This window comes from Ailuropoda melanoleuca, chromosome 2, assembly GCF_002007445.2.
Source record: "Ailuropoda melanoleuca isolate Jingjing chromosome 2, ASM200744v2, whole genome shotgun sequence".
Lineage (NCBI taxonomy): Eukaryota > Metazoa > Chordata > Mammalia > Carnivora > Ursidae > Ailuropoda > Ailuropoda melanoleuca.
Window position 1 is genome coordinate 97,193,909 of NC_048219.1, and position 9,871 is coordinate 97,203,779.

Consider the following 9,871-nt stretch of genomic DNA (forward strand, 5'->3'; position numbering starts at 1 on the left):
GAGGGCTGCCATGAAAAATAGGGAATGTCCACTTGCAGACCCCATTTTATTTTTTTAATTTAAATTCAGTTAATTAACATATAATGTATTATAGGTTTCAGAGGTAGAGTTCTGTGATTTATCAGTCTTACATAATACGCAGTGCTAATTACATCATGTGCCCTCCCTAATGTCCATCACCCAGTTACCCCATTCCCCCACTCCCCTCCCCTCCAGCAGCCCTCAGTTTGTTTCTTATGATTCACAGTCTCTTAGGTTTGTCTCCCTCTCTGGTTTTGTCTTGTTTTATTTTTTCTTTTCTTCCCATATGATCCTCTGCCTTATTTCTTAAATTCCACATATCAGTGAGATCATATGATAATTATCTTTCTCCGATTGACTTATTTCGCTTAGCATAATGCCCTCTAGTTCCATCTATGTCATTGCAAATGGCAAGATTTCTTTTTTTGATGGCTGAGTAGTATTCCAGTGTGTGTATGTGTGTGTGTGTGTGTGTGTGTGTGTGTGTGTGTGTGTCTGCATGTATACCACTTTTTTATCCATTCATCTGTTGATGGACACCTGGGCTCTTTCCATAGTTTGGCTATTGTGGACATCACTGCTATAAACATTGGGATGCAGGTATCCCTTCAGATCACTACATTTGTATCATTGGGGTAAATACCCAGTAGTGCAATTGCTGGGTCATAGGGTAGCTCTATTTTCAACTTTCTGAGGAACCTCCATACTGTTTTCCAGAGTAACTGCACCAGCTTGCATTCCCTCCAACAGTGTAGTGTTCCCCTTTCTCCACATTCTCGCCAACAGCTGTCTTTTCCTGACTTGTTAATTTTAGCCATTCTGACTGGTGTGAGGTGGTATCTCGTTGTTTTGATTTGTATTTCCCTGATGCCAAGTGATGTTGAGCATTTTTTCATCCGTCTGTCAGCCATTTGTATGCAGACCTCATTTTAAAATCGGTGGAGATGAAGAAGGAAACATTCCCACGTGTCATTTTGTATCTTCAGCCTGCCTCTGGCTGAGAAACTGTTGGGAAAAAGAAAACGGGAAGAAGAAACAGAAATCATGAGATCTCAACACATAGAACACCTAAAGAAGGTTCCTGTGAGCCACACCAATTCATTCTGGAATCATACCTAAAGAGCCATGTTCCCAGGACAGTGGACAGCAGCTCTCCCAATTCCAATCTGCAGACATATCTGTCTCTAGCTATCTAACTACCCTTCTGCTTTTCTGCCTCCACATCTGTCTCCTGTTCATCAAATATTAACAAAGATTTATTCTCTTTTATTGAATCGGGCTTCCTTTTTGCTTTTTAAGTTTTTGCTTCTACTTTCTCTTTTGCTTATTTTTTATTTTTTTTAAGTAGGTGTCATGCCCAGTGTGGAGCCAATGTGGGGCTTGAACTCATGACCCTGAGTTCAAGACCTGAGTTGAGATCAATAGTCAGACACTAACTGACTGAACCACCCAGGTGCCCCGATGTTTTGCTTAATTTTTAAATACAAGTAAATTATTGTTTAAATGAAATGTCATATAAGGAACCAAGCAATCTGAATTTTCATTTAAAAAAGTCATTAATTAATGGCTTAAAAAAGACAGAAGGAACAGATGATGACTGAAATCATAATTCTATAATTTTTAATTCTACTTGAATACATATATATACACATATATGTACGTATATAATCTGTGTGTGTGTGTGTGTGTGTGTGTGTGTATGGAGGAGGAGGATTCTTCCTCTCTGGTGGTATTCTTGGTCAGTGGTGCTAAAGAAATAGTTTGTGCGCTCTAGATTCACTTCAGAGATTTCTTAGTTTGTGGCATGCTGTCTGCTGTTCTTTCTGTGAGGAAGAATCAAGCCTAAAAATGGGCCTCTCATTTATTAGTTTAAGCATGTATTCCTTCATTAGCCCATTAACTATTTAACATCGAAAGTCAGACATTTTACTGTCCTCACTTACTGTCATCTCAAACCCAATACTGAGGACATAACATCACCATTCCCAAGATCACTTTGCCTGGGTCATAATCAGCCTTCATTAACTCTTAAACATAGACTTATAGAATGTGAGCCTAAAGGAAAGAGAAGCAGGGGATGGTTCACCATTGTTGAGAACCATCATGTGGCATGCCATACTTCAGCACTTGACATTTCTCACTTCACTTAGTTCAAAACCAGTCTCTATGAAATATCATCATCTATGTTTCATGGATAAGAATATGAAAGCTTAAATGTGTTAAATAACTCGCACAAGGAGCCTGAGCTAACCAGTGTGAGCCTGGGATTCTAGCCATGACCACAGGCTCTGAAGTCTTGCTTCCTTCACTGCACTGTGCTAGTCCAGCTGAGGTCATAGCTCCTCCAACATGTCTTCTGATGTATCAAGAACCCGAAGCCTGGATGGATAGAAGTCTTACACAAGTTCACAAGGCCAGGTAGGACTGACACCAACCCAAATCTCCCAAATCTTGTCTCAGTTCTTTTCCACACAACAAGGTACCTATCCCCCCAGCAGGTACAGCCACAGCCAAGCCCTGTGCTGGCCCCACCAGAGCGCAGATACTTTTACTGAGCCATGGAGTTCCCCTGGTACCTGTGCTCTGATTTTTTAATCCTTGGGTCATCCTTGTGCTTGTGTGTCTGTCTACACAGTTCCTAGGCATGGTGGTTATGCACAGTTACTAGGTGGGTTTTGAGGATCACACTAGCACCACCCAATAATTGGATATAAGTGAAACTTAGTATGCCCCCATAATGTAGGTGCCAGGAAATTATAAAACCAAGTCCCAGGCCAAATTCTGCCACATACACAGACATTAACAAGCAAGAGCGCAGCCCCAATGAAATCCCACTATTCTATTTTGAGACTCTGAATATGACTTGCTGGAAGATTCTTTGAAAAGAAATGATATAATATTCAGTGTGTATTTCAGAGAATCATCTCTTGGAATACTATGACGAATTCTCGTTTAAGGCAGCTTCTAGACACCAGCTCCTTTATGAATCAAACCATCCATGCTATCTCTAAAGGGTATATGGTAAAGTGGACACTAGATTTTAGTGCTCTGTTCCTTAAAAAGCAAGGATTGTTTTCAAAATATTTTACCTTTTCCATGAATAGTGAATACTAAAAATGATTCAGTGGAAGCACATTTCTAACACTGACTATTTATAATCAACAACCTTTCTAATATCTATCAAGTTTTCTCGTTAATTATCAGAGCCTCTAATATTATTTGGTGAGAAAACAAACAGAATGTGTAAGTAGACACTCCTGGGGCGTGGTCCTGATTTAAAGCTAGCAGATCTCCCTGGCATGATTATAGAAACTGACCAACCCATGCATGCAATGGAAAACCACTAATATACACATTTATACCCCATGGCCAGAGATTAAGTAGCTTAAAGTAACTTGCTACTTACAGATTGACTCACCACTTCCCCTGGCTTGGGATCATGTGTTCACATAGCTGCTTCTTGTCTGTCTTTGTTCTGAGATACTTCTCTACTATAATACAGAACTGTTTTCAGGATCCTGACCTCATCACTCTGCATGCTCCCACCTTGCACCAGCCCTAAACTGGGGGCTACAGTTCTAGAGAATTTCTGGACCAGTCTGGCCCTGCATTCTTCCAACTATGCTACACAGGATTCATCCTAAGTCTGGGTTTTTCTGTCCATTCGAGATAATGACATACAGAACTTCAGCCAGGCCTCTACTTGAACAAGCACAAAACCACCTTCTGGAGGCAGATTTAGAGGACACATTGGTTCATCTGTCTTCATTATCTGGGCTTCAGTGGGAGTTCACCTCTGTGACTTTATCATCCTTCTCAAATCCGACATCAACTGCCTTCCTTCCTTTTCTAACAGTGAACGTTAAAACACTGGATATCCCTATCTAGTCATTACTCTTGATGATGAAACAGAATTCTCAAGATACAGGATAAAAGATATATGGTGGCTCTGAGACTGAGTGAAAATCTGCATCAAATAACAACAATTCAATTTTCAAGAAAAAAAAGTTACTTGCTTGAGGTATCAGCAAATGAAGACAGACCACACTGCAAGGCTATTAAACTTCTGAGGTTAAGCTGAGGGGTCCAGACAGGTCAGATAAGTGAACAGGGAGCAGAGTGAGAGCTGAGACAGCCCTTTCTGAAGGGGCGGCCTTGATCCCGTTGAGTGGCTCATCATCACCTCACCGGAATGAAGCCTAGCTTACTCGAATTTCCAGTTTTTCAACAGATGTACCTAAGTTTGGTTTCTACTATGAAATATCATTATTTTGAAATATTCTGGAGTGATTTTAGTTTAACGAAATGCTGTGCAAATAAAACATTGCTGTTGGCCTGCATCCCCTAGTGTAGCTGAAACACTGGGCTTCTTCAAGAAACATAGGTCAGTAAAAGAGTTGAGGCATCCTACATATGAGAGGAGATCTATGAGCCACTCTATCCAGGCAATAAAATGTGTTTCATAAGATGAATAATTAAAACTGTTTTGTATAATGTTCTTTAAAAAAATTCCTAGCATCTTCTAAAAGGCTACTCTATGAAAGACAAAACAGAGGGCTTATTATGTAATTTAATTCTCCCAACAACCGAAAAGGTAGAACTTATTATTTCCATTTCACAGATCAAGAAACTGAGAAACTCAGAGACATATGTCACTTTTGCAACATGCTGTACTAGCACTTGAACCAAACTCTATGCCCTTAACCCCAGATCTGATGCACTAACTCTTGAGTTATTGAAGTGATATTTGTTACTGATATTTTCTCAATCAGTAATCACTACCATGTGCCAGCACCTCCCCTTTTCTCTTATTCCAGAGACAGCATTAGATATTCCTGTCATGTCTGCCCTGGAAGGGAGGGGCCTGGTAATAAAATCAGTTTCCAAATTGTTTGAGCTAAATCTACATGTACAAAATTTGGGAGAGATTATTTATTTCCACATTGTTTCTCTTATTTTTGAAACTTTTTTTCACACTAGGACCTAGAATGGATGGTGTCTGGTTTATTTACTTCCTTTAATGTGAGGCTATGAAAATATCAAAGCAGTCTTCCAAAGGGTAGAATTCTCAATGACATAGTCGCTTGAATGAATTTAAGAATCTTTGCCTCAGTATTGATGAAGTCACATGTTCCAGATGCATGGCTGGAAATCACTGTGAAAACCAACAGAGGAAAAAGGCAATGTTGAATTCAGAGCACTAAACTCTCTGTGGTGAGGTTTCAGTCATCACTGTGGAAACGGGGGACATGGTTTACCGAGGCAGCATCTCTCCCAGACCCCTCAAATCATCCCACTAATGGGTGGGGGCATTTCTCCTTGCATCCAAGCATGTAAGTGGGGAACAGCAAGTGGAGGGAGTCTAAGAGGACACACTGAGCACACAGTAGGGCAACAAGGTTTTCAAAGAGGACTGAGCATGTCATGTGATGCCGTAGAAAGAGAATTTGAACAGACTCTACGTCTCCCAACAACTACTCCCATTAACTACTATGTGACCTTTTATAAGAACTCAGTTTTCTCTCCATTCATTGAGACCAAAGGAAAAAATTAAAAATAAATATAAAATAATAATAGTAATAACAGCTACATTAGTTGAAATAGCAATAATTACAAATAACTTATCAGTTTACATGCATTACCTAATCTTGATGGTAGTCATGAAAATTATGTATCATTCTCCTGATTCTTTTTTTATTGAAGTATAACTGACATACAATATTATAAGGGTTTCTGGTGCACAACATAGTGATTCAAGATTTAAATACATTATAAAATGATTACCATGATAAGTCTAGTTACCATCTGTCACCATACCAAGTTATTATAACATTATTGACTATATTTTCTATGCTGTACTTTACATCCCCATGACTTATTTATTATATAACTGGAAGTTTGTATCTCTTAATGTCCTTCACCTATTTTGCCCACCACCCCAACCTCCTCCCCTCTGGTGACAACCGGTTTGTTTTCTGTATTTATGAGTCTGTTTCTGTTTTAGGGTTTTTTTTTATTGTTTTGTTTTTTGTAAGTAAAATCATACAATATTTGTCTTTCTCTGTCTCACTTATTTCACTTAGCATAATATCTTCTAGGTCTATCCATGTTGTTGCAAATGGCAAGATTTCATTCTTTTTGAGTAATATTCCGTTGTATAGAAGAAGTGATACACACACACACACACACACACACACACACACACACACACACACATCCGTTCATCTATCAATGAACAGTTAGGTTGCTTCCACATCTTGGCTGTTGTAAATAACACTGCAGTGAACATAGAAGTGCATATGTCTTTTTGAATTAGGTGCACATATCTTTCTTTTTTTTTTTTCAGATCAATACCCAGAAGTGAAGTTGCTGGATCATATGGTATTTCTATTTCCAATTGTTTGATAAAATTCTGTATTATTTTCCATTGTGGCTGTACCAATTTGCATTCCCATCAACAGTTCATGAAGGTTCTTTTTTCTCCATATCCTCACCAACACTTAGTATTTCTAGTCTTTTTGATACTAGCCATTCTGAAAGATATGAGTTGGTATTTCAATATGGTCTTGATTTGCATTTCCCTAATGATTAGTGATGTTGAGCATGGTTTAATGTACCTGTTGGCCATCTTATGTCTTCTTTAGAAGAATACCTATTCAGGTCCTCTGCTTGTTTAATTGGTTTGTGTGTGTGTGTGTCTGTGTGTGTGTGTGTGTGTGTGTGTGTGTTTGTATTGAGTTGTGTGAGTTCTTTATATAATCTGGATATCAACTCCCTATCAGATATGTCAGTTGCAAATATCCTTTCCCATTCTCTAGGCTACCATTTCATTTTGTTAATGGTTTGCTTTGGTGAATAAAAGCTTTTTAGTTTGCTGTAGTCCCAATTGTTTATTTTTGCTTTTGTTGTCCTTGTCTGAGGAGACAATATTCCAAAAACCTTGTGCTAAGACTGATGAGCAAAAGCTTACTGCTTATACTTTCTCTTAGGAGTTTTGTGATTTTAGGTCTTTAATCCATTTCACATTTATTTTTGTAATAGTGTGCGAAATTGGTCCCATTACATTCTTTTGCATGTAACGATCTGGTTTCCCAATACCACTTACTGAAAAATTATCTTTTCCCTTATCATTCTTTCTAGTTTATAATGGGTTAAGTCACTGGCCCAGAATTAAACAAGTGTTAACTACAGATCTCATAGTCTTTCCATATAGTTGGCCATTAACACTTATTCCAGCTCTTCACAGAATTCTGTTTCTCCCCCACCCACCCAATGTTCATTTTATTTCGGCTGAAATATATGTTTTTCTTCCCAGGAGTCATTATGGCGTTCTGGAAAGATGATTAATAGCAATTTAAGAAAGTACATAGTACAGATCTACAATCACAGGAAATATATATATATATATATATATATATATATATATNCCAATGTTCATTTTATTTCGGCTGAAATATATGTTTTTCTTCCCAGGAGTCATTATGGCGTTCTGGAAAGATGATTAATAGCAATTTAAGAAAGTACATAGTACAGATCTACAATCACAGGAAATATATACACACACACTCATATCTAAATGCATCTTCATTTGGTCCAGGACTAAGAACAGAGTAGGTGTCCCCATAATTTTTTGTTCAAGTCTGATTATTTGACACAATGCAGATAACACCTTGATCTACTCAGTGACAAGCACAATGCAGATAACACCTTGATCTACTCAGTGACAAGCACACTCAAGTACTCCTCAGGTGTTGTTGCTCTATTGCACTTCTTCTCTGGCCTATTTCCAGCCTCATTTTGCTCCTTCCGACAGTTTTTTCTAGAATCATCTGGATGACTGTGAGTCCACAGCATAGGCAGTTTCATGCAAGAATAGGGTGTCACATCACCGAGGCTATACAGGTGTGCCTTCCCTGGGCTTTAAGCATGGGCTAAAATACCTGTGGTAAAATGTCCCAAATGGAAATAAATCCCTCAAATAATCAATAAACAAGGACTGGTATTGATAACCTCATGTGATGAAAGGCAATTTGTGTTCCATGGTTTGAGTCTCTCCTGCAGTTGATTTATTCTGTAGAAGTCACGGCAATTTTAAAATATGCTTTCACCTAAGTTAAGCAAACACACACACGGGCACTTAAGGAATAATGGCACTTAAACAGTAATGTTCTTGTTTTTTTTCCTAGTGATTTCAACAGCTACTATTCATACATATTTATGTAACATTGGGGAGATAGCCTTGAAATGTCTACGTTGTTCTTCATTTCTTTGTTCATAAGACAGTGAGAGCACAGAGATGATGGATAGATGGATGGATGGATGGATGGATGGATGGATGGATGAAAGGAAGGAAATTTGGTTGGATAGACAGGTAGATANAAGACAGTGAGAGCACAGAGATGATGGATAGATGGATGGATGGATGGATGGATGGATGGATGGATGGATGGATGAAAGGAAGGAAATTTGGTTGGATAGACAGGTAGATAGATGATAGATAGATAGATAGATGATAGATAGATAGATAGATGATAGATAGATAGATGATAGACAGATGATAGAGTAGACAGTAAAGGCTACAATTCGTGGGGTCATGGAGTAGATGCCAAGATGAATGACTGGCTCGAGCCTCTATTTCCAGTCCACAATCCCCACACACTCCTCTCCAGCTGCTTTCAATACTCCCTGTCTCCTGAGCTTGCCTGTGCTCTCACTAGGAAGACTGCATTGCCACTGATTCATCTGCAGTGATTGAGGGGTTCTTGTCCTTCACCCCCAGCCTTGTTTTTTTCTTTGGAGTAACCACTCATCTTTCAGGACTCAAGCAATCTGCTCCAGTCTGGGTCTCTTCACATCTCAGCTAGACAGAGTGCATCTCTTCCAAGGAGTCACAGGCATTAGCCGACCCTTTGAGCAGTGACTCAAAGGCTCCTTGTCTGGGTTGTTGTGAGTGACTTGTGGGCAGTGACTGGAAGGGTATCTTACTCTTTTATTTGTTTTGTTTCTGGGTATCTAACTATGGCTCTCTTGCACAGGGGCAAGCTCTAAATAGTACATAGTGACAGTTGAGTCAATAGAGGAAGGAATAGTTAAGGAAATCATAGCCTAGTTGTAGAGATAGAGGTGAATAAAGAGCAGGATGCAACATGACAAACTCTCTAAGCATCCATGGAGGAGGCATCCAACCCACAGCATTAGGGAAGGCATCACTCCCCTATCTTTACTCCCATTTTACCAGGTAAGCTGCTCACCTCCAGCCCTCTGCAACAGGCTCAATATTGGTTTCTGCTCCAATAAGAAATACATTGTAAAACAAAATGCATGGAGAGACAAGCATTTTACAGAGGGAACTATAGCTCAAGGGGAGGAAGGAGAGATCATGCAGAGGTTGTTTCTGCTGTCCAGCCTGAGAGAACACAAAATACAGGGACAGGAAGAGGATAAAAGGCATGGCACATGACAGAGGGGGACAAAATAAGTTTGGAGTGTGGCAGAGGGGCACCTAGACAGCACTGAAGCTGTGCATCTGTGCCCTAAGGAGGACAAAGAAGGTCTTTACCACCCATGAAGATCGTACTTCTGGTGATTTCCAGCCAAGAAAGTTTCTGAGAGGGTACCTGATGTTTCTTCCTACATGAATCAGCTAGTTGTCCTTGTGCCTCCAAGCCCAGGACAGGTAGGAGTTGGGGTTAATATTAAGAATTAATATTAAAAAAGTTAATATTAAGAATAAAGCAGGGTTTTTGCTGCAGGAATTCTACTACTCACTCCTTCTTTCCAGTGTCAGAGGGAGGAAATTATATTTGCATAGACATGAGCACAATAGCCACATGGAAATTGAAAAACCAAA